General features: G+C 48.1%; 1 protein-coding gene across 3 annotated transcripts in view; it reads right to left on the bottom strand.

Annotated features, from left to right (window-relative positions):
* The window catches only part of GRM3 (glutamate metabotropic receptor 3), a 156,695-nt gene that overhangs the window by 88,179 nt on the left and 43,021 nt on the right, over positions 1–25,495 (bottom strand). For 2 of the 3 annotated variants that reach the window (XM_084643510.1, XM_084643509.1), the window contains exon 2: positions 22,797–22,957. The exons of the other annotated variant lie outside the window; for it this stretch is intronic. The gene's annotated coding sequence lies outside the window, so the exon portion shown is untranslated. The remainder of the gene's footprint in view (positions 1–22,796; positions 22,958–25,495) is intronic. 3 annotated transcript variants of the gene reach the window in all.

The following is a 25,495-nucleotide window of genomic DNA, read 5'->3' as shown; positions in this document are numbered from 1 at the left end:
CCCTTAAACTGTTGTTAATCGGAGTAATTTTCTTGATGTCAGTCACATTACTCCAGCTGAGAGCAGCAATTTGGCCAACGGAGTGCAAAATATAACCCCCACCCGCTCCAGTGTTTTGTGACGGGATTTCGATCAAGCTGCCATTAGCCTCATGCTGAGCAGTGAAAATAATTTGCGATGCCCTGCAAGGAATGGGCTGTAAGGATTTTTCCCAGGGACAGCATTTTCTTAAAACTGTTGTTTGGTTATTTATGGAGAAGTTGTGCTCTGAGCAGGGATCTCAGAGAAGGGGCAGTGTGTCGGGCATCGCCCCAGGAGAGCAGCAGGTGGCACTGTGCTTCAGACAGGCGTAATGACTCCAAGGACATGGCTACACTTGCGGATGAAGAGCGCTTTGAGTTAAACCCGCCTTCGGAGAGTGCAGTCGGGAAAGCGCTGCCGTCTGTCCACACTGATAGCTGCAAGCACACGGGCGTGGCCACATCTGCGCCACTTGCAGCGGCTTTGGGAGCGGTGCATTATGGGCAGCTATCCCACAGAGCACCTCTTCCCATCCTGGCGCTGTGGCTTGTGGGAAGGGGGCGAGGGGTGCGGGGCATTCTGGGTCCTGTCCCAACGCCCCGTGCTGCATCGGTTTGCATCTCAGCAATCCCTGTGCTTCCGTCCACATTTGGCGCCATCTTTGTACTGCGCGCTCTGTCTTCCCTTTCGGTCTGCGGGAATGGAGCCCGAACTGTTGAGGAATATGCTGACGAGTCTCGCCAGCACATCACGAATGGCAGTCGAGTTATTCCTTATGATCCAAAGTGACAGTGAGGGCGCTGACGATGATATCGATTTCAGTAACGCATATGACACGAGTTTGCTTGTGGCATTCACGGACATGCTCACCACCGTGGAACGCCGCTTTTGCGCTCAGGAAACAAGCACTGAGTGGTGGGGTCACATTGTCATGCAAGTCTGGGATGACGAGCAGTAGCTGCAGAACTTTCGGATGAGAAAAGCCACTTTCACAGAACTGTGTGATGAGCTCGCCCCCACCCTGCGGCACAAGGACACAAGATTGAGAGCTGCCCTGACGGTGGAGAAGCAGGTGGCTATTGCAATCTGGAAGCTGGTAACTCCAGACAGCTACCGATCGGTCGCTAACCAGTTTGGAGCGGGGAAGTCGACCGTTGGAATCATGTTGATGCAAGTTTGCAGGGCCATTAATCGCATCCTGCTCAGAAGGACCGTGACTCTGGGTAACGTGCATGACATTGTGGCTGGCTTTGCACAAATGGGTTTTCCTAACTGCGGAGGGGCGATAGATGGCATACATATTCCAATTCTGGCACCAGCCCACCTAGCCTCCTAGTACGTTAATCGGAAGGGATATTTCTCTATGGTTCTCCAGGTGCTTGTGGATCACTGTGGGTGTTTCACTGTCATTAATGCAGGCTGGCCCGGAAACGGGCATGACGCACTCATCTTTCAGAACACCGGCCTGTTCAGGATGCTGCAAGCCAGGACTTTTTTTTCCCAGACCAGAAAATCACCATGGGGAAGTCGAAATGTCCATTGTGATCCTTGGAGACCCTGCTTACTCTTTAACGCCGTGGCTCATGAAACCCTACACAGGGAGCCTTGACACAGCAAGGAGCCAGCCGGTGCAGAATGACTGTGGAACGTGCTTTTGGCTGTTTAAAGGGCTGCTGGCATTCTCTGTATGGACAGCTGGACCTGGCCGATGACAGCATCCCCGTGGTTATATCCGTGTGCTGTACCTTCCATTACATTTGTGAAGGGAAGGGTGAACAATTCACTCAGGCATGGAACTCAGAAGTTCAACACCTGGAGGCTGAATTTGAACAGCCAGAGAGCAGGACTATTAGAGGGGCACAGCCCGGGGCTGCAAGGATTAGGGATGCCTTGTGGGAGCAATTTGAGGCTGAAAGCCACCAGTAATGTCTGGTGCCCTGCACGGGAGTGAAGTGAAGTGGTTCCAATGTTAGTAGGAATCTGTGTTTGCTACGCTGACTTGCAGTGCCTGTTTCTTTCCTGGGCTAAGGTATCTTTTACCTTATGCAATAATAAAGAATGTTTTCAAAGCCAAAAAATCCATTTATTGAAAAGAAAATTAATTTATTGAAAAGAAACACAACTGCTTGGGAAACAGACAGGGCAAGGGGGTGGGGTGGGGAACGGTACAATCACAGATTTGTGTATGTTCTGTTATCATACTCAGTCTTCCTGTCTGGAGTGCTGTGCAATGAGTGCTGCACTTCAGGATGGCTATACTGCATGGTGATGGGGATTGAGTGCAGTAGGTAAGGGCTGTAGTTTTCAGGGCTGGGTGGTGAAGCTACAGGTGTTGGAGGCAGCTGGTGGTGGTAAGAACCCGGATGTTGGGGAGAGTGGGTTGGAGGTGACATGGGGGCACAAGGGAAAGAGCTTTTGGACAAGGGCTGCGGGGGGGTCGGGCATGGTAGTGCTCTGCCTGCATGGCTACGAGTGCCTGGATCGAGTCCTCCTGGTGCTCCATTATGCTTATCAGCCGATCCATGCTTTGCTGCCAGAGCACTGCGCTTTTCTGTCGGCACTCCTCATTCTGCTGACGGATCCTCCTTTCACTGTCCTGCCACTCCTGCACTTTTTGATTTTCATGACTTGAATGCTGCATTACTTCATGCAACATGTCTTCCTTGCTTCTACGTGGCCTCTTTCTGATTCTTTGGGGTCTTTTGGGCAGTGATAACATGGACGGCTGAGATCTCAAGGTTGCATCTTTAAAGGCAAAATGCAACACGCAATAGAGGCAGCATTGTTCACACCAGACAAAGCAATGATTCCCCGCACTTAAGGGCAAGCACTGTCTGCACAATAACATAATTTGCCCATCCCAAAGCAAGAGCACATAACCCACGGGAGCTCCAAAATGGTGAGTAAACACAGGGTCCAGGGGGAATGATTGTTTCATGGCTGTACTGGCCTCTGGGTTTCTGTGCCTTGGGGAGAGCCAACAGCAGGAGGGGGCCCCTATACTGAACACTGTCCCCACATTTTCCACATGAGTTCATCCTGGAAGATATCTCACTGGTGACGGTGACCTGGGAAGCAAGGGAGGGTCTTCTACTGCAATGCGGATTCCGCCCTGGCCCATATGCAGCTTGCCTGTGTGCAGCAATGGTCCCCCCACCCCTCACGGCACAGTGGCATGGACAAGTTAGCCTGGCTGGGACAAGATCCACAGTGGCTCTCCCGAGAAACCTGTGGAAGCGCATTGCCCAAGTTCTGGATGAGACCTTTGAAGAGATCACTGAGGCCGATTACCATGATGTGAGAGAGCACATCAACCCCCTATTCCGCATCTAGGCATGCATGCAGCCCTAACCCTCCTCACCAAGAGCCTGCACCAAATAACTTCCTTCCCAAAATAAAAGCCGCTTACTGGGAACCTCCTCTGGTTGTCCTTCCCCAAGCACCGGCCGCTGTGACTGGCTACCTTCTTCCTGGCTTGAGAACAGCTCCTGGCTGCATGCATCTAGGGATGCTCGGGTGTCTTCCTCTGTCTCAGCACCCTAGCTCCCGCTTTGCGGGTCCTCCTCCTCCTCTTGCCTTGTTGAACTGCGCTCTGAAGTGTCCATGGTGGTACTCGGAATGGAGGTGGGGTCGTGTCACGGAGTCCCCGGGCGATGCTCTGGAACTGCTCCCCATGAAGCCAGTCAGGACTCTGGGGTAGTCGCCTTTCTGTGAGCAGCCTGTCTTCAGGACACACAGCTCACACAGCTTCCACCTTCCTGGGTCTGACCTCGGAGCATTCAGCATCCTCTGCCCCTCCATGTGCTTCCCCCCAGCGAGTCCGCTCAGGCAGGGCTCCTGGGGAAGCCAGAGGGTCCTGCACCCCAACTTCGCAGTCAGACGTGACTCTCAGCCAGCCAGTAAAACAGAAGGTTTATTAGACGACAGGAACATGGTCTAAAACAGAGCTTGCAGGTGCAGAGAACGGGACCCCTCAGCTGGGTCCATTCTGGGGGGCAGTGAGCCAGACAACCACGTCTGCACTTCACTCCATGTCCCAGCCAGCCCCAAACTGAAACTCCCTCAGGCCCCTCCTCCTCTGGGCTTTGTTCCTTTCCCGGGCCAGGTGGTCACCTGATTCCTTTGTTCTCCAACCCTTTAGCTCTCACCTCGCAGGGGGGAAGGGCCCAGGCCATCAGTTGCCAGAAAACAGGGTGTCGGCCATTCTCTGTGTCCAGACTCCTGCACACACCGGCCCTCTAGGGCTCTGCAATGATCATACACCCTTACCCCACCCCCTAGATACTTAAGAACTGCATAGGGGAAACTGAGGCACCCCCACAATATTCGGAGGAAACATTAAGAACAGGCCCACTTCGTCACATCTCTCCCCCCTTCGAGATCGAACTGAGTGGGGTCACTTTACCCGGTGACCTGGGGAAGTTCGAAGCCACCAATGTTCCCATGGATGCCCCAGCATCTCTCCCATTCCTTGGTAGGAGTTACACCAGGCCCTTCCAGTTTCACGCCCTCCCTTAGGTCAGGGGTGGTCGATAGCACTAGCAGGCTGCATGTGGGAAGGTTTCTGCAGCCCATGCCCTTTGGCCACCCCAAAACCCCAGGGGGTCAAACTGGGATTGGGTTTTCTCCGAGTGCTCCAGTCTGGAGGGCTGCAATTCGGGCTCTCTTGGTTAAGGGCCCCCATCTTGACCTGGGCCACATACTGTTCACTTACAGAACTAGCATGGAGACATCCCTTTCTCCACAACCTTGTCTCCCCAACAAGCTGGCCAAACACAGCCACTTGGTTATAGGACGGTATACCTTTCTTAACAGCTTTCACTCCATCTGAGACCTTCTCAAAGCTATCCACACTGGATCTTTCAACAGGAAAGTCAGTGGATCCATTCACAACAGAAAATTTCTGGCTGTTAGGAACTGAAACTTTCTTGATTAAATCATTTTCACACCCTTCAGTTGCAGTAAACTGCTTGCAAAGACTCCATGAGGATTCCTTTCCCTAGGGCTTCTCTATGCAACAATTCACCCCTCCCAGAAATTCTGCTCTTACCCTCTTTACCTAGGGCTTGCTCTAGGGGAACACTTTCCTGAGCAACAACAGACTCTTTCTGGGTCTCCCTTACATCCAGAATCACCTCTGGCCCATCCGGTGGATTCCTACATAATCCCCTTTGAGGCAAACTTACAGACTTCCTAGATAAAAGGTTAGAAGCATTCTCCTTCCCTTTGCCACACACAAGTTCAGGAATCTTTTCCTTCTTGCGACAGGTTTCCACACCCTCAGTAGGTAACACAATCACACACCTTCATGCTCTCCTTGTGCCCTGGCTAGGATCTCACCCTGATTAGACAGAGTTGCTCCACCCTTTCCAACAACACACTAGCAACAGGCAAAATACAAGCACCAGAATTGTCTGGTCTCTGGGATTTTACATAGACCCTAACTGGATGCGACCTAGTTACAGGGCCATTCTCCCGAGCAGACAGAAACTTAGGACCCTTCCCTTCCTGGGCTTTAGCTGAATCCAGAACCAGCTCTGAGACAACTGCACGACCCTCAACCATCACAGGCTGAAAGGCCCCTTCTGTCTGCTCCACAGACAAAGAAGAGCCGGACACACTTTCTCCTTTACCAGACACACAGGTTGGGATCTCATTCCCTTTGTCCCAGCACACAAGGCTGGTCACAGACAACTGCTTGGAGATCAGGGTAGCTCCCTCCATAGGCAAGTCAATACCCCTGACAGACAGAGACCCATTTCCTTCACTGTCCCAATTCTCCACCCAGCTAACAGGTAAGGTCCAGGGACTCTCATCTTCCACTCTCCTCGCCTTCCCACCCTGCTGACTGGACACAGCCATCAGATCACAAGGCTGCCTAGGCTCATCCAAACTTTCCTTACCAAGCACCTTGCCACTCCCCACAGATCCCCTGCCCTGCCTGTGTCTCCCCCCACTCTGCTGGGGTCTCAGCTCCCACTGTGCTCAGCGCTGCCCTTGCTCTCCCAGTGGGAGCAGGCCACTGCTTTCCTCAATGCATCAGAGCCAGCGAGAGTCCCCACTCTGGTGTGCAAGGGGGCAGGGAGCATCTCTCTGTCCCATCCAGCCCCAGGGGTCTGGTTACAGGCAGGCAGGTATCCTGAGCCTAGCGGCTCCTCCCTGCTGCCAGCCAGGTCATCTGCATTTTCACTGACCATTTCCCTCTCCGCCGATTGGTTCCCTGGATTCAAATTCAAACCCTTGGCAGTTACAGGAACAGGGCCTGGATCCTGTCCCAAAGAGACACAGTCACCCCACAACAGGGTCTCGCAGCTGGTGTCCTGGGGCACCCCAACGACCAGCCAGCCCCACCCCTCCTGGGTCTGCACAGGGATCTGGACCATAGGGAAGGCGAGGGGCTTCGTCCCTGGGACCCTCACACAGCTCACACAGCCCCTCAGCATCTGAGGCTGCACCACCCAGGGTCTGACACCAGTTCTCTCTGTCCCAGGATCTCGCCACCCCAGGAATGTCTCCCCATTGACCATCACCTTCCGCTCCCACTGGGGGTCCGAGGGGCCTGGCCCCAGGAAACTCCACACAGACATATAGGTTGGGGTCAGGAGTGGGAGCCTGTCCACCTCCCCACCCATCTGGCTGATGGAGTCTGTGGCCTTGGGACCCAGCAAGGGAGCTAGACACTGGGGCTTTTCCGCAGGGTCCCCTTGGTTCAAATCGCCAGCCTGCTCAAAGGCAGTGAGGTGGGCATCCACACCCCCTCCCTCCTTAACTAGGGGCAGCAATTTAGTCTCGAGGTTCCCTGCGGAACTGGCCCCCCGGGGTCTATCCCCACTCACCCCGGGGAGGTCCCCTAGGCCTCTCCGCTCCCCCACTGCCAGTTCATGCTGCTGCTGCTTCTGCAGCTCTTTCTCGGGCTCTCGCTGTCTCTCACAGTCCTCTTGCTCCCTCGGACTCAGCTCCAATCCCGTCCATCTCCGATCCCCTGATGTGGAACCCGATCGTGAAGAGCCCCGTCTGGTCGGGGACAGGAGTTTTGGCGATGCCTGGCTCCCACTCCAGCTGCTCCCAGATCCTGCTATAGCCCCATTGGGGGTCAGGAATCTGTTCCTTAGAGCGGTCATCCTCCTCCAGCTGCACGATTAACTCTGCTTTGGTGAACTTTCCAACACTCAACCCTCTCTTTTTGCACAGGGTTACAATGTCCTTCTTAAGGAGACGGGGACAGACCATCACTCTGCTCCTCCCAAGGTGTTGTGGACTCACAGGCCCGTGTGTTCTCAGCTCCCCATGGTTTCCAGGGAGAACCACTAGTGTGCCAGCCCTTCTCGAGGTCACCACCTCTTTGCCAGGGTCGAGCTGCAGACTCCTCCGCCCCTTGGACTGCTCGCTGCAATCCCCAGGGGAACCCTGTTACTGCACAGTCCTTCTCGCTGGTCACACACTCCCAGGGGTTAACCGCCCCCCGAAACCGCTCCTCTCTGAGCCTTCAGCAGGCCTGGTCCTCGGCAATCCCCCTTCGTGTTACTGCTCCCCAGTCACTTACTGCAGGAAGCGCCATCCACGGGGTGCCGTACATCCCACCGCTGCCACCAGTTGTCACGGAGTCCCCGGGCGATGCTCTGGAACTGCTCCCCATGAAGCCAGTCAGGACTCTGGGGTAGTCGCCTTTCTGTGAGCAGCCTGTCTTCAGGACACACAGCTCACACAGCTTCCACCTTCCTGGGTCTGACCTCGGAGCATTCAGCATCCTCTGCCCCTCCGTGTGCTTCCCCCCAGCGAGTCCGCTCAGGCAGGGCTCCTGGGGAAGCCAGAGGGTCCTGCACCCCAACTTCGCAGTCAGACGTGACTCTCAGCCAGCCAGTAAAACAGAAGGTTTATTAGACGACAGGAACATGGTCTAAAACAGAGCTTGCAGGTGCAGAGAACGGGACCCCTCAGCTGGGTCCATTCTGGGGGGCAGTGAGCCAGACAACCACGTCTGCACTTCACTCCATGTCCCAGCCAGCCCCAAACTGAAACTCCCTCAGGCCCCTCCTCCTCTGGGCTTTGTTCCTTTCCCGGGCCAGGTGGTCACCTGATTCCTTTGTTCTCCAACCCTTTAGCTCTCACCTCGCAGGGGGGAAGGGCCCAGGCCATCAGTTGCCAGAAAACAGGGTGTCGGCCATTCTCTGTGTCCAGACTCCTGCACACACCGGCCCTCTAGGGCTCTGCAATGATCATACACCCTTACCCCACCCCCTAGATACTTAAGAACTGCCTAGGGGAAACTGAGGCACCCCCACAATATTCGGAGGAAACATTAAGAACAGGCCCACTTCGTCACAGGTCGCCCCCAAGTATTGTGTCCAGCTCTTTGTAGAAATGGCAGGTCTCAGAGGCAGCACCGGAGCGGCTGTTTGCGGTAGGGATTCCGCAGCTCCTTCCCTTTAATCCTGCCCTGCTGTGTGTCCCAGTCATGGCCCCTTTCCGTCATGTCCCTTGATATCTGCCCGAAGGTATCGTAATTCCTATGGCTGGAGCACAGCTGGGACTGACAGCTTCCTCCCCGCAAACACTGATGAGGTCCAGCACCTCACCATTGCTCTATACTGGGGATCACCTGGCGCGTGGAGGCATGGTCACCTGGAAAGATTCGCTGAGAGCGCTCCACGCCTGGCTGAGCAAACAGGAAGGGGATTGTCAAAATTCCCAGAGAATTTAAAGGGCAGGTCTGACGGTTGGTCACCTGAGGGCAGGGCAGTAGAGTTCAAAGTGATGACCAGAGTGGCTAGAACAGGCATTGTGGGACACTTCTGGAGGCCGATCAGAGCGCACTAACAGACCAGGGCGTCCACCCTGGTGCTGCGGCGCTCCAGCGGGGGTGCACCAAACGTTATTCCACTTGCTGAGGTGGAGTACCAGGAGCACTCTAGTCACAGAGTCAGAGCGCTCTACGTGCCTTGCTAGTGTGGACGGGTCGTGAGATAGTGCGCCCGGGGCTCCTTTAATGCGCTCTAACTTGCAAGTGTAGCCAAGCCCCAAGGCTTCCTGGTTGCACTGGTGTAACTCACTTGTCTAACAAGGAGATATCTCTTTAAGAGACTGGAGGGTGGGGGTGGGGAAGGAATGAGTTGTGTCACTGGGTCATTGTTGCTCTGCATCTGTGTAACCCGCACACCTTCTGGATGTTGTGTTCTGTCCCATCTATTGGCACCAAAACCACTTAGAGAGAGAGATTAATGAGTTTGCTCTACAGCCTTAGCTAACAGGCAGCTGGCTTTTAGCTCATGCAGTAGAGGCTCATGCTTTAAGCTTCAGAGGACCCCAGTTCAATCCCACCCACCAACGACTGGGGTCTGTCGGTGTTACATCTGCACATTAGCTTTCCACACCTAGAAATTTTTGGAATTGGGGGTGGCAATTCTGGCCATGCTCAATAGGCTCTCTGTAGTTGGACTCAGAGACTTCATGGAGGGCAAGTAGTCATGGCAGTTGCCTTGCAAAATGAGGCGTGACCTGTATGGGATGGGAGAAGCTCAGCCACCGGAGCACAAAGCATGCTGGTTTCACTCTAACTCTGAAGCATTTTGCAGTAGATTAATGCTGTTGTTAACTTTCCGACAGAGGGAAGCCCTGGCAATGTTAGTTTTCCCTCCCGATATCCCCTTTCTATAACTAATTTTTTTCATTTTAATTGTATCCTGTAAGCTGGTCACAATTTTCTCCTAAAGCGACGCCGTCCAGGGGGAATTAGCCGACAGTCAGTAGGTCCAAGCCTGCAGTCCAGGCCAGGCAGCAATAGGGTCTGTGAGCTCTGGCTCTCAGCCAGAGTGGGGCAGGATACAGTTAATGCTTCTGGCCTGCAGTCGGACAGGGTAGTGGTAAGTCTATAGGCTTAGAGTCTTCAATCAGGGCCGGATCCTTATCAGTTAATGGCTCTGGCTTGCAGTCAGGCAGAGCAGTAGGCAGTCTATCTGCCCTGGGGCCCTCAATCAGGGCAGGGCAGCAAACAGGTAAGGGCTCTGGCTGGCAGTCAGGCAGAGCAACACAGCAGTCTAGGGGGAGATTAGCTCTCTGGCAGGAGAGCCAGCAAAACCATCTGGCGTCCTAGCTCATAAGAACATAAGAATGGCCCTACTGGGTCAGACTGAAGGTCCATCTAGACCAGTATCTGTCTTCCGACAGTTGCCAGTGCCGGGTGCCTCAGAGGGAATGAACAGAACAGGTAATCGTCAAGTCATCCATCCCCTGTCGCTCATTCCCAGCTTCTGGCAAACAGAGGCGAGGGACACCATTCCTGCCCATTCTGGCTAATAGCCATTGATGATGCTCGGGGGCGTCAGACCAATGCAGGTCTCTTAGCCTAAAGGTGGGGAGGCTGCTACCCCCAGGGGTGGGGTGGCAGTGATAGGGGGACACAAGCCCACCCACTCCACTGCATCCCAGCCTAGGGCCCTAACAGTGGCAGAGTGGTCCTCCACTGGGTCAGTGGGGAGATCTGGCCTCAAGATGCTGGCCGGCTTGCAGTTAGTAACACAGCTCAACCCTACTTGGCTTCCCTGGGCTCCTTCCTACACTCCCAATCAGGGGGTGCCTGGGTTCCGGGGTTGTCATTTGTCTCACTGGGGTAAAGGGTTAGTGGCAGCCCCAACAGCTTCTTGGTGTCCCTGGTGTCTGGCAGCTCTGGCAGTCCCTCTGGGTCTCTGGCACTGTAGCAGCCTCCATCAGGTCCATGCTCTGCTCCTGGGGGAGAGAAATCCTGCTCCTCTGGCAGCTCACCCTCAGCTGAGCTGGAGGGCCTGTCTTTTATATTTCCGATTCCTGTCCCGCCCCTCTGCTTCCGGTGGGGTGGCCATGGGTGTCTCGGTTCTGCCCACCTGGGGGCGCTCGTAGTTTTCTCCCTGTCTGTCAGGGAGGGAGACCATGCCCCCTCACTACATATACCTTGAATGTTGTTTGATTTTCGCCAAACCAGTGTAGTTACATTGTCTCAACCAGTCTGGTTTGCCGGCTCTTATTTAAATGTGATGATGGGGAAAATCTGGGATAGCTTGCTATTCTCAGCTTTGTATATTTCTTATAACAGGGTTTTTCATTTATATACTTAACCCTGGTTGTTGGTTAGTTAGCTGACTAGCTAATGGAGTGATTCCACAGCTCAGGAGAGAAGGAGAAAGAATCCACCTGGGTCCCAGTTGCAAGCAAGCAAGAGGAGGAAGATATTGTTGCCGTGCTTTTGACTCAGCAGACTGTATGGAGCGAATGAACAAAGACTCTGAGACTCAGGGGAGCTCAACCAAAGCTTTTGGATCTCTGAGTTACTTCTCACTGTGTCTTTGTGGGGACCAACCTCTTTAGATTTAATATGTTACTTTTATTTATATTTATGTATAAGTGTGAAGATAATGTACGTGGATTAGAAAGTAGACTTGTTATGTAGCAGAAATTAAGCTATTATTACTATGGAGCAGGTCCTCAAAGAATCAATCCTGAAGCACTTGCATGAGAGGAAAGTGATCAGGAACAGCCAGCATGGATTCACCAAGGGAAGGTCATGCCTGACTAATCTAATCGCCTTTTATGATGAGATTACTGGTTCTGTGGATGAAGGGAAAGCAGTGGATGTATTGTTTCTTGACTTTAGCAAAGCTTTTGACACGGTCTCCCACAGTATTCTTGTCAGCAAGTTAAGGAAGTATGGGCTGGATGAATGCACTATAAGGTGGGTAGAAAGCTGGCTAGATTGTCGGGTTCAACGGGTAGTGATCAATGGCTCCATGTCTAGTTGGCAGCCGGTATCAAGTGGAGTGCCCCAAGGGTCGGTCCTGGGACAGGTTTTGTTCAATATCTTCATAAATGATCTGGAGGATGGTGTGGATTGTACTCTCAGCAAATTTGCGGATGATACTAAACTGGGAGGAGTGGTAGATACGCTGGAGGGGAGGGATAGGATACAGAAGGACCTAGACAAATTGGAGGATTGGGCCAAAAGAAATCTGATGAGGTTCAATAAGGATAAGTGCAGGGTCCTGCACTTAGGATGGAAGAACCCAATGCACAGCTACAGACTTGGGACCGAATGGCTAGGCAGCAGTTCTGCGGAAAAGGACCTAGGGGTGACAGTGGACGAGAAGCTGGATATGAGTCAGCAGTGTGCCCTTGTTGCCAAGAAGGCCAATGGCATTTTGGGATGTATAAGTAGGGGCATAGCGAGCAGATCGAGGGACGTGATCGTTCCCCTCTATTCGACATTGGTGAGGCCTCATCTGGAGTACTGTGTCCAGTTTTGGGCCCCACACTACAAGAAGGATGTGGATAAATTGGAGAGAGTCCAGCGAAGGGCAACAAAAATGATTAGGGGTCTGGAACACATGAGTTATGAGGAGAGGCTGAGGGAGCTGGGATTGTTTAGCCTGCAGAAGAGAAGAATGAGGGGGGATTTGATAGCTGCTTTCAACTACCTGAAAGGGGGTTCCAAAGAGGATGGCTCTAGACTGTTCTCAATGGTAGCAGATGACAGAACGAGGAGTAATGGTCTCAAGTTGCAGTGGGGGAGGTTTAGATTGGACATTAGGAAAAACTTTTTCACTAAGAGGGTGGTGAAACACTGGAATGTGTTACCTAGGGAGGTGGTAGAATCTCCTTCCTTAGAGGTTTTTAAGGTCAGGCTTGACAAAGCCCTGGCTGGGATGATTTAACTGGGAATTGGTCCTGCTTCGAGCAGGGGGTTGGACTAGATGACCTTCTGGGGTCCCTTCCAACCCTGATATTCTATGGTTCTATGATTCTATGTTTCTTTATCATTATATGATTTTATAAAGTTGGTACTTAAGAATTAAGTTCATCCCTTTTTTGGTGTTGTTGATGACTTGATTGTGGGGAGGTTGACCCTGTGCAGTCCTTGCTGAAAATCCTCAGTCACCGAATTCTGTGTCTCCCTGTGCTTTTTCTATAGATGTGTTTAAGCTCTAGCAGAGGGGTGACGAAGTAAACTCTAGCCCACCCGAAGGTTATAGTGGCAGGGGACAGGACTTCATCCTGTATTTTTGCTGTTAGACATAGGGGACGGAGCCATGATTCCTCCTACTCCCTAGCGCTCCCATGGAGACCCACCCCACTTCTGCTGAGTTGCTCAGATGGGAATTGTTGGGGGCACGTCCGTCGTATTGGTTATGAGCTCCAGGCCATAATTCTTGGTTTGCCATTATTCAGGCCACAGAGTGTTGTTGAGGAGTTCTGACTCCTCTTCACTGCATGGCACCAAAGGGCCATAGCTTGAGGTTTTGCTCGAACTACGCTGGTGTCCTTCCAAACACAGAGGAAGGCAGAGTTCCTGCTGCAAAAAGTTTGCAGTTAAAGACCCTTATTCAGGAGGGCCTGTAAGCATAAATTTAAACCAGTGCTTAAGTGTTTTCCTGACTAGGAATGGTTTCCTGAATGAGGGCCTAACTTCATCAATTCCAAGGCCAGAAGGGACCATTGTGATCATCTAGTCTGACCTCCCGCATAACACAGGCGTGAGAATGCCCCTGAATTAATTCCTGTTTGAGCTAGAGCATATCTTTTAGAAAAAATATCCAATCTTGTTTCAAAAATTGCTAGTGATGGAGACTCCACCACAACCCATTGGTAAATTGTTCCAGTGGTTAATTAATTAGTCTTATTTCTAGTCTGGATTTTTCTGGCTTCAGCTTCCAGCCATTAGATCTTGTTTTACATTAAGTCTTCTAGACGGAAGAGCCCAACATTAAATGATTGTTCCCCATGTAGATGCTTATAAACTGTGACCAAGTCACTCCTTAACATTCTTGGTTAAACTAAATAGATTGAACTCCCTCACTCTGTCTCTATATCTAACTTGCAAGCTTCTTTTTGGTAACACGGCTCTGGCAAGCGTTAATTTTAATTATTCATATAATTCACATTTATTTAATAGTTGCATTACAGCAATGCCCAGAATACTGTGCCCTCCCATAGAAAAAGAGGTCAAAGTATGAATAAATATAATACATTTGCATGCAAATGCCCTTGTTTGTTTTCCAATGTTTACTTGCTTGACTGGATCTTTCCATTTGAGCCTTATTCCCTAGTTAGTTAAAGCAGATTGCGATGTGGGATTCATGCCTGGATAAAGTAGTTTGCTTGCTTTACAACACCAAGATAAATGCGAGTCTGAAACACTGTCTTGAGGTCAATCAGTTCTGAGAATTTAAATGCAGACAGATTTACATTTACATTTTGATAAAACCCCTAGCAATAAGACTCATTTAAAGCCTTAAAATATGGGAAGCAACAAAGCAGTCATTAATTTTACTTACACAACAGAATTCACACTTGTAAGGTTTCGACAGTTTCACTAAACCCTGAGGAATTCAAATACCTAGAGCAAATGAGTGTCCACCAGTAATACACCCTTACTGTGAGATGAATTGGGGATTTTTAGGGCTGATTGCATATTTTCTGCATGAGGTAGCTAACAGTGAGGAGGGGATGTTTTACTACCCTGTTCACATGATCCTGTTTGATGGCTTTCCTATTGTTCTCAATATTCTCTTTGAGTTTCTGAAATAAAAGAGCTGCAGAATTGAAACACGTTATTTCAATGTTTCATGAGATGCTCTCCCTGCCGCCACCTTTTGCATCTATCATTTTGCAAAGGGGAACGATGCTCCTTAAATATGTGTACTTATAAAGTTCAGATCTCGACTGTAGCTGTGTTGGCATGAGAAGGCCATTTGCAAAAGGCTAAATATACAAATGAACTGAAATGCTTTTGGAACTAGCCATTGTGGCACTGGCAGACCTGGTGCCAGCTCTTGCCAAAGCTTTAGGCCTCAGCCAAGGACTGACAGATTCATTGCTGGAAACCAGTATATTTCACCTGTGTGTTAGTATGGTTAAGAGGGGGATTGGACTTATAACAATGTGTTCAGACTTTTATGAAATGCTTGTAAATTGCTGCATGCCTTAATCTCACTTCCAATTTCTTTATCACATGCTATCAGATAATGTTTAAGATTTTGCTTTATAACTCTAGAAATGTTTACTCTGAAACTGTAAACCCAGTTAGGAGGGATTGTCTCCTGCCCATCAAGAAGGCCTGTCAGTGGGACATCACAATGCAAAGACTTTGTTAATTGGCCCCTCAGATCCATGATGGGGCTACGTAGAAAAGGGCTCATCCTATCAGTTTGAATTCTGGAAGAAGGAAATAAAAATAACTGACCAAAATTTTTTTCATCTCTTTTGCTGTTTCGACGTTTAGAGGGCCGGAGCTAGGAAACAGAAGCAGAGATCCCCAGGGCCAACTTGAGTTAGCCCTAAAAGACATTCAGAGCTGACATTACCACAACTCTGTCACCTTTGAAACAATAGACTATAACTCATTTATGTATATATGTTTGTTTGCTTTAGATAGTTTAGCTAGAGTTTACTACAGGACTGGCTACAAGCATTGTCTCTGGTGTGAGATCTGGGGAACAAATTGACATGGGGTAAGTGACTGGTCTCTTGGGACTGGGACCAACCTGGATATTTTGTGATCTTTGGTGTATAGCAACCATCTATCACTGAGTCCAGCTTGCCTGAGTGGCAAGAGAGACTGGAATGCCCAACAGGACTTTCTGTGACTCTAGGGTAAGACTGCTATAGTGCTTTAGGAGGTCATACTTCTTACTGAGTTGGTGAAATCTAACGATAGAACTTACAAACAGTTTGGGGTCTCTGCCCTGCTTCTTGACAATCTATCCTGAGGTTGGCACTCACAGTCGTGAGCCACTCTACACAGCGTGACAGCCATCAGTGGGTTTATTTTTATAATTGGCATTACTTTGGATAGAAAATGAAAGCATTGCAATGCATTCATAATAGGCTCATACATTTGCATTGAAGACCGAGGGGACCTGTTACTTCTTCACAACCGAAGATGGATGAAGGCAGACAAGCTGCAGAATAAAACAAGATCAAATTACAACCATTTGCTGATCATTATTCTGCTGTCTGTCTGTGTGTAGGTAGTAAATGCTACCATGAATTTTAAAAAAAGTCATTACTCAGAAACACTTAGGGATGTGATGATAGAGAATTGTTTGGTTACTTTACACTGAAAAGGCATGACACTTAGAAGCAATTGGGCCTGTTGCTTTGATGATATTCCTTCCTCAAAACATTCTCTCTGTGCTGGAACATTTTAAGATGAATAAAATAAATAAACTGAAAAAATTGAAATAGTGATCTTTTCCCCCCTCTCTTTTACAAAAATCTCGTTACTCGGTCTCCTATGACAACAGATGGCAAAGTCTCTCCTGAGTAAACCAAATGGAACAGCTTTTTCCTTCAGAATGCAGTGCAAAAGCACTTACCGACTTCTCAGCGTTCTAAAAATCTATGGGCCTAATCCAAAACTTGTTGAAGTCAATGCGAGTCTTTGCTGTTGACCTCAGTGGGCTTTTAATCAGGCCTTTATTTCATTGGAAGGAGGTTTGTGAATTAATTTTAATACTTCCCTATGGTTTCCATAGTTCATTTCCTACATGCTGGTAGATAACAGAACAATCTCTCTGAAAACAACCCCTTTCATTGGCTCCAGGACTCCAGTCCAGATGTGGAGAGCTTGATAAAAGCCTGGGGATGGGGCAGGTCAAAAGTGGCTTTAAACAGTGATGAGCTGCCAAAATCTTAACAACTGGTTCCCTATAAAAAGTTCTGATTTAAGGGATGTACCACAGTATGTATTTTTTGTACCTTTCTCCATAAGAAGTGGCAATGCATTAAGTCATTGGGAGTCATACTTAACAATAAAAAATACATTTTTACATGTTTATTACAATAGAAACAAAGTATTGCTTTATTAAATGCATATCAACATAACAAATGAGGCAAGTGCGACCTCTGTTGATAAAATAATAAACTAGACTGGGGTGGGCAAACTTTTTGGCGCAAGGGCCACATCGGGGTTGCAAAATTGTATTGGGGGCTGGGTAGGGAATGCTGTACCTCCCAAAACAGCCTGTCCCTGCCCCCTATCTGACCCCCACCCACTTCCTGCCCCCTTAGAACCTGCAACCCATCAACCCCCCCACCCCCCGATCCTTGTCCCCTGACCACCCCCTCCTGAGACCCCCACCTTAACTGCCTTCCAGGACCCCAACCCCTACCCAACTTGCCCCGCTCCCTGTCCCCGGGCTGCCCCAACCCCATCCACCACCACTTCAACAGACCCCCGGAACTCCCACACCTACCCAACCCCGTTCCCCGTCCCCTGACCGCCCCCCCAGAATCTCCGCCCCCTCCAACCGGTCCCTGCCCCTTATCCAGCCCCGGCCCAGCCCGCTTACCATGCTGCTCAGGGCAGCATGTATGGATGCCGCGTGGCCCGCTGGAGCTCGCAACCCCACCCCCTTACCATGCTGCTCAAAGTGGCAGGTGCTACAGAGCTGCCCAGGAGCGGTCCACAGCGCTGGCCCTGGCGATGCAGCACACTGAGGCTCTGCCAGAGAGGGGGAAGGCGGGGGAGGGCCGGGGGAGCCTCCCTGGCCGGGAGCTCAGGGAGCTGTAACAATTTTTAACAACCGGTTCTAAAACTGCTTCAAAATTTAACAACCGGATCACGCGAACCGGTACGAACTGGCTCCAGCTCACCAATGGCTTTAAACCACTTTTGTGCCTCTTCCTGTCCAATCTTGGTGGACAGAAAGCACGGTAGGTATCTGCTCCCGCCCAGGAGCATCCCCACCACAGTTCCCTGCCTGATTCCCCTCTGCCTCTTAACTAGCAGCAAAATGGAAAGTCCATTTTATACCCCTGTGCAGGTGCATAGTCCAAGTCACAAGCTGGCCCCAAATATAGTTTGTTATGAAGATGTCCACTCAGTGTGCAGCGGCAGTCAAAAAAGCAAACAGGATGTTAGGAATCATTAAAAAAGGGATAGAGAATAAGACGGAGAATATCTTATTACCCTTACATAAATCCATGGTACGCCCACATCTTGAATACTGCATACAGATGTGGTCTCCTCATCTCAAAAAAGACATACCGGCATTAGAAAAGGTTCAGAGAAGGGCAACTAAAATGATTAGGGGTTTGGAACGGGTCCCATATGAGGAGAGATTAAAGAGGTTAGGACTTTTCAGCTTGGAAAAGAGGAGACTAAGGAGGGATAGGATAGAGGTCTGTAAAATCATGACTGGTGTGGAGAAAGTGAATAAGGAAAAGTTATTTACTTGTTCCCATAACTTAAGAACCACCAAATGAAATTAATGGGCAGCAGGTTTAAAACAAATAAAAGGAAGTTCTTCTTCACACAGCGCACAGTCAACCTGTGGAACTCCTTGCCTGAGGAGGTTGTGAAGGCTAGGACTATAACAGGGTTTAAAAGAGAACTGGATAAATTCATGGAGGTTAAGTCCATTAATGGCTATTAGCCAGGATGGGTAAGGAATGGTGTCCCTAGCCTCTGTTTGTCAGAGGGTGGAGATGGATGGCAGGAGAGAGATCACTTGATCATTACCTGTTAGGTTCACTCCCTCTGGGGCACCTGGCATTGGCCACTGTTGGCAGACAGGATACTGGGTTGTATGGACCTTTGGTCTGACCCAGTATGGCCAGTCTTATGTGTCTCTTATTAAAAGGGAATATACAAGAATAAATCACATTCATAGATCTCCAAAGAGACTGATCTCACCTGGCCTAGTGGAAGATCAGCGTGTATAAATGCTTTATATACTGAAAGGGAAATCATGCTCTGCAACAGTCCCTGCCTTCAAGTCAGGTGCTGCATGAACGTCAAGGTACTGGGTCTCATCAAGAAAGCCCTGCTTATCTCAGAGACTACCTTTTCTTCCACAACTTTATGTGACAGCTTAAATCAGCTGAGATACTACAACTAACGGAGGCCAGTCCCAAACTCTCAGGGGCCAGGGGTTGAACATTCTCTGTGGAGGGACCTTGACTATGAACGAAGACACTTGATAAAGCACAAGTCCCATTGACTTTCAGTCAATCACCTGATCAGTGATAGACCAGGCTGAGACCAAGTCTCAGATACCTCCTACACTTAGCTGTGAAGCTACCTTTTTGAGCCAGTCTTCTGCCATTCAGAATGATGACAAAATAGCCCAGTAATAGCTTCCCCCGTGATAAGCAAGATTACCTCACTTAGTGCAGTGGAGCAATGAATGAAAGGAGCAGACAGTAAAGTCCGCAGGCAGAAGTCTGCTTGTCCTAACTTGATTGCAACTGCCTAAAGATTCTTTGGTAACGGGCACGTTAGAAACACAGATAGATAGTCATTTAAAATGAAATAGATCTTCAGACTCAAGAGTTTTTGACTCAAAGCTGCCGGTCTCTGCCCTTAATTCACTCTGTTGTTCTCAGTTATTGATGCACATATGGTATGTAAAAATCAACCACTCACTGTTCCAGAGACATTTTCCTTCCTCTAAATGAAATTTCTTCACTTTCATTCATCTTTACAGCTCATTCAATGGGTCTCTCTGAAGCAACTAAGGGAAACATGTTTAAATGCATTAATCCAGCTCTGAGATGGATTAATTGACTGAAAGGCCCTTCTGATCACCAGCCAGCCGCCTATCCCCAGCTGGCAAACCTTGCTAATTTTCTTGTTGTTGTTGTTGTTAATTTTGAGTTTCCAGCCAGCAGGGGTCTTTCTCCATTCTATCAAGTGCGATGAGCCCTCAACTAACATTTTGTATTCTTTGGCCTGCTTTTTCTTGGGTAACGATATTTAGGTAGAAACCTTCGTATGGCTCCTTGTCAGAGGACTTGCATCAGCTTGAGAGAAATCTGAGTTGACTTCCACATTGGGCCAGCAGGGGGAGGTATTGTACATGCATGACATGCAAGAGAGGGAAAAGATGTCTAGAATTTGAACACTGGTGAAAGGTCACACCAAATTTCAGGTTTCACAGTAGCAGCTGTGTTAGTCTGTATTCGCAACAAGGAAAGGAGTACTTGTGGCACCTTAGAGACTAACCAATTTATTTGAGCATGAGCTTTCGTGAGCTACAGCTCACTTCATCGGATGCATTCGATGAAGTGAGCTGTAGCTCACGAAAGCTTATGCTCAAATAAATTTGTTAGTCTCTAAGGTGCCACAAGTACTCCTTTTCTTTTTACCAAATTTCAGATCCATTAACTGGATTCTTGGAGAAAGAGACTCCATTGGATAAGCATTGTCTCCACCAGGACATGTGGTGTAGAGCTACAACAATGATGCTGTTTTTCAGAAAAAGCATAAAGTCTTAAGAACTGGAAGAACTGCTGGACAGGGAAAGGCCAGTTTGTCCAACAGGTCTGGAAGTTAGACCCTAAATCCCTAAGGGGGAGGTAGGGCTTAGGCCACACCCCCCTGCTTGGCATTTTCTATTGGCTAGGTTAGGTGGCTCCCTGCTCAGCATGCTGGTATCTGCGAAGCCCTTTTTTAGGCACTTGAATCTCTCCATGCATTGTATAAGGGAGTCTGAGCACCTAATTTAGGGCTGTCAGTTCCACTTGGTGGCAGCACCTAAGCCCCACTGGTGAATCCCACCCTTCTTGCCTGCACGATTGTTATTTTTTTTTTGTGTTAAAATGAAAGGTTGAAAATGAAAGGTTGATCAGACAAGCGCTGCTGTGTACTCTAGGGGCCAAATGCTGCTCTTATTTATTTACCTAGGGTAAATTGGGAGTAGCTCCATTACTTTAGTGGAGTTAGTCCCAATTGACACTGGTGTAAATGAAATTAGAATCTGACTCTAGCATCTGCCGTCACTATCGGCACAGGACTGCACTGTATCATACAAGAGCTGGGGAACATTTTTCAACTGCAACTTTTTTGGACAAAAAAAACCCCACAGATTTGGTGACACTGAGACATTTTGTGAATTTGTGCAGGTTTTGCGGAATTGTTTCATTAAAAAAAAACCCTTAAAATCAGAAAAAAGGTAAACATGTTGTTATTTTCAAAACAATGTTTTGATTTTTTGTTTCAGAATGACTTTTCATTTAGAAATTTCCTTTAATTAAAATTAACATTAAAATGATCAGAATATTTTGTTTGATCCAAAATTTATTTTGACTTCTCAATTTGCTGAGGATTTTGTGTTTGGTTCATTCTGAAACATATTTATATATGAGTCAAGGCTTCTGGTCCAATATATATATGTATTGGATTTGCTCTACCCACCACTAATTTCTTCCCACGACAAGCAAGCACTGCCCTGAGAGCTTGTTACAATGAATGAGAGGCATCAGCCTTTGTTCTATACAACCTGTCACTGCCCAACCCCAAAGAGGAGCTTCTAAAAAAAAATCAACATGCTTACAACATGCACCATCGATATCAATTAATACATTATTACTTGTTAAGTTTTCACCATGGGGTGAGTAATTCACTTGATTTCTTTTGTGTTCCCGGCACAGGGCCTGATTCTCCCTCTCCCTTACCCCAGTTTTAGGCTGATGTGTCTCCATTGACTTCGATGGAGTTACTCCTGATTTTTGCTGGTGTAGGAAAGAGGAGAGTCAGATGCAAAGCCTGTGCAATGTACAGGAAAGCTCTGTCAATTGAGGCTTTATGCAGTCTAAACAGCGAACAGGTATCTTTGAAGAAAAGACTTCAAAGAAAACTGGAGAAAAGAAACAATATCTAATCTTCATACAGATGTGCTCAGGGGCTTGGAAGCTCAAAGGCTTCTAAGATTTAAGAATTAATTATCACTTGCCAGAAGCAAGCTTTATTCACAGGTAACTGGTACACTGATGGGAAACCTTTTGGTGTAAAACTCATGAAATTATATTAACCTGATTAAAGCCAAGTAAATCACCATATTCTCTTTGGTGTATTTGTAAATTTTCCAAATGTTTGATGTTGTGCTTTGCTTCATTTCTGTGCAGTGAACCCCAACAGTTCCTAAAATTTCAACCTTTTAAAGCAATACATTTGAACTATTTCAGCAGCAGTGAAGGCCAGTTTTGCATGTTCCCATGAACACCAACACACATGCAGCACACAAGACCAGATGCTCAGTCACTGTAAATTAGCGTTATGCCATTGGCTTCAATTTACACAGAGGATCTAGCCTTTAATCCTTTCTCAGCTCCATGACTGGCAAGTGTATATTTCTGAGGAATCCTGTGAAAGGCAAAAACAGAGCTGCTATTTTAATCCCGGTCAGGGTAATAAATAAATAAATAAATAAATTATAAAGTGCTTCCTTCACTCCTTCTGTGATATTCAGGGACCATCTATCTTAGGTATTCATATGTCCCCTGCTATCTGAGCGCCTCATAGTCTTTAACATATTTACCCTCACAATAGCCCTGTGAGGTAGGGCAGTGGTATTTCTCCTATTTTACAGATGGTGAACTGAGACCAAGATTCTCAGAGGTATTTAGGCACCTAACTCCCATTTAAATCAATCAATATTTCGGTTCCTAACTTCCACTGAAATCCATTTCAACGGAAGTTAGGCACCTAAATATGTTTGAGGATCTGGGCGAGCGAGTAAATAATCCAAGGTCCCACAGGAGGCCTTTAGCAGAAAGAGGCTTTGAACTCAGGTCTCCTGCATCCCAGGTTGGTGTCCTATCTGCTGGACCATCTTGCCAGTCTGCTAGATGCTGTTAATTACAAAGGATGGGCTGATTCTGCAAGCATTCATCAGCGCCAGCTATAATCAGGTGAGTAGCGCCACCGAAGACAATGGGTAAAGAGTTTTCAGGATCAAGGCCAATAGACATAAAACACAATGACATTATTACATACAAAAATGATTTTTAAAAATCCCCATCCTCACCTGTAGAGCAGGATAAAATGGGAGAAAGGTTGAGCACAGGAGGTCCTATGAAGTCATTGTAATGGGTAAAGCTGTCAGCCCTGATTCTGATTTCACTCACATTGGCTTCTTATCAGTGTAACTTCATTAGCTTAGATGGAGTCATTCCTGATTTCCACCTACTGTAAGAAAGAGGACAATCAGGACTCTGATCACATCTGAAACCTTTGCATATTGATAATTAGTACACCCTGCAACATGTCACCAGAACTGTCAAAAAATGCCTAACAGGTTTAGTGCTAGTTCTGAGTCTCCGACCAGAAGGCGAAGATATACACGGTACAAAGGAATCAGGGTCTACACCGCCCTACGTCCACACACATCAGCATCAAGGAGGACTTCACTGCAAAGGATAGACTGTGACCCCAGTATTGTGAATCAGGAAACTCATGACTGGTCAGGGTGTGGGAGTTTGTATTTGAAGCTGACTGCTGAGACTCCCAAGACAGCAAAACCACAGGTCATTGGTACCGCCCCACCATACAAATAGAAAATGTTGATCTTTTCAAGTATTTGTTTAACAAAAGATAGCTGACACAGCTTGTGGGAAATTATTTGGCAAGGAAGTGAAATCTCCCTAGCTCCTCCATCTCATTCGTGACCTGGTTTTCTCTCTGATCCTGCTGAGCATCCCTAGTGACCCCCACCAAAAATGTCTCATAAAAACAAAGGGTCAGACTCTGCCACCCCTACTGATGTTAAGGAACACAGAAGGTGAGTAATCCTATTGCAAACAGTGGGACTACTCCTGGGATAAGGGATTGCTCAGCAGACTAGATCCTCAGTTGATGTAAATCTATTCTGATTTACACTATCTGAGGATCTGGTCCCATGTGAGTGAGGCATGTAGAATCTGGTCTCATGTTATTGTCTGTTACAGGGAAACTGGCACTGAGTTATTTATGCCTGACAGGAGAAATCTGCGGTGTCTACTGTAAGCTGTCAGTTATAACATGCCCATTACAATAAATGGCATGCAGCATAATTAAAGTTAAAGGGCACTTATGAATGTAAGGGGAATGTGCAATTTTCTGTCATTCATGTTTTTCATTAAAACATAGCCGGTTTATCTGACTGGCAGGAACAATGGTGACAAAACAAAAAATATTATATAAATTATAGATACACACACACACAAATTACTTGCTTGATATTCCCACACTGATTTTGAATTAAGCCCAGTATTTAAAATAGTGAGATTGGAACAGGAGGAGAACCCAGAGAGGCACTAGGCCTGGCTGTTGAGAACAGGCTATTGAGACGGGTGTTTTACGGGTGTGAGGTTCATTACTGGAAGGCGAGAGCTATTGTTGTTGAGAGAACCCTTGGGAGTTAAGTAATGAATTAATCCTCACGCCACTCAGCGAGGTAGGTAATTATTACTATCCTAACTCACCGGTGACGGAAAAATAAGGCACCGAGAAGTTAAGGGATTTGTCTGTGGTCACACAGCTAGTCCATGGCTGATCTGGGAATGGAACCCAAGAGTCTTTTGGCAAAATGTTGTCTCACCTCCCACTCCCCACATTGAAGTCGATGGAGATTTTGCCTTTGAGTTCAGTGGGGCCAGGATTTCTCCCATTGTATCCAGTCAGTTCTCCTGCTCTAGCTAATAGGCATACCTGCAGTTCTCTCACAAATATGTGTTGGGAACTGAACCATTCTTTGCATCCGATGAAGTGAGCTGTAGCTCACGAAAGCTTATGCTCAAATAAATTGGTTAGTCTCTAAGGTGCCACAAGTACTCCTTTTCTTTTGGCGAATACAGACTAACACGGTTACTCTGAAACCATTCTTTCAGGAAATCATAATCCCTAATACTTATGTACCATTAAGAATGGGGCAGAGTGATAGGTAAAGTCATTTACATTTTCACTAAGCTCACTGTCGTGCTCTTCCCACACTCCTAAAACAAGATGAACTGAGATCTTACACTTTGTGTTGCCACTCGGTGGCATATCACACAGCACAGGAGTATCAAAATGACTGGGTTTTCCCATTGTCATGCTATTAGGAAGTTCCAGTTATTATTATTTTTAAAATGCATTCCGCTTATGTTTGTAGAGCACTTTGGAAAAGAAGAAGAGTGCTACTTAAGTGCAAAGTGTTATTATCAAGTTGCTTTCATGAATATTGTTACCTTTTCAGTGACTAGCTGAAGCAAACTTGGCCCACCTGCCATTTATGCATAATCTCTCGATTGCTATAGGACTAGAGGGCCAGATTCCATAGCCATGTTATGGCAGTGGCACAAGGGGGCAGTAATTTGGCCGATGTAGAAAATCTCTCCGCTGGGCAGAAGTACGCCAGCTCCGAATCTGAGCCTCTGACTCCTGTCCTCTTGGCAAAGCAGGGAGGGGGCATGCTATGGGTGAATAGGGTGCATGCCAGACCTCCACTCTGCTATGCCTATTTTACACTAGCAAAGGGTCCATTGAGGAGCCTACGCCTGAGGCAGAATTTAGAGCGGCCAGCGTCTCAAAATTGCCTGGGGCCTGGGCTGGTTTTGAGAATCATGGAGCTGCAACTAAGGGCTTATTTATATGGAGAGTTAGTTCATGGAAGCTAAGGCGTAAAACTGCAGCACATGAGCTCGCTGCACACTAACTGGCCATGTGGACCCTGCTATCACACACTAAAAGTTCGGCAGAGTGCTTTGA

This window comes from Lepidochelys olivacea (assembly GCF_965140295.1).
Source record: "Lepidochelys olivacea isolate rLepOli2 genome assembly, chromosome: 1".
NCBI classification, from domain to species: Eukaryota; Metazoa; Chordata; order Testudines; family Cheloniidae; genus Lepidochelys; species Lepidochelys olivacea.
The sequence above is the reverse complement of the archived record's forward strand: the minus strand, read 5'-3'. Positions and strand labels throughout refer to the sequence as shown.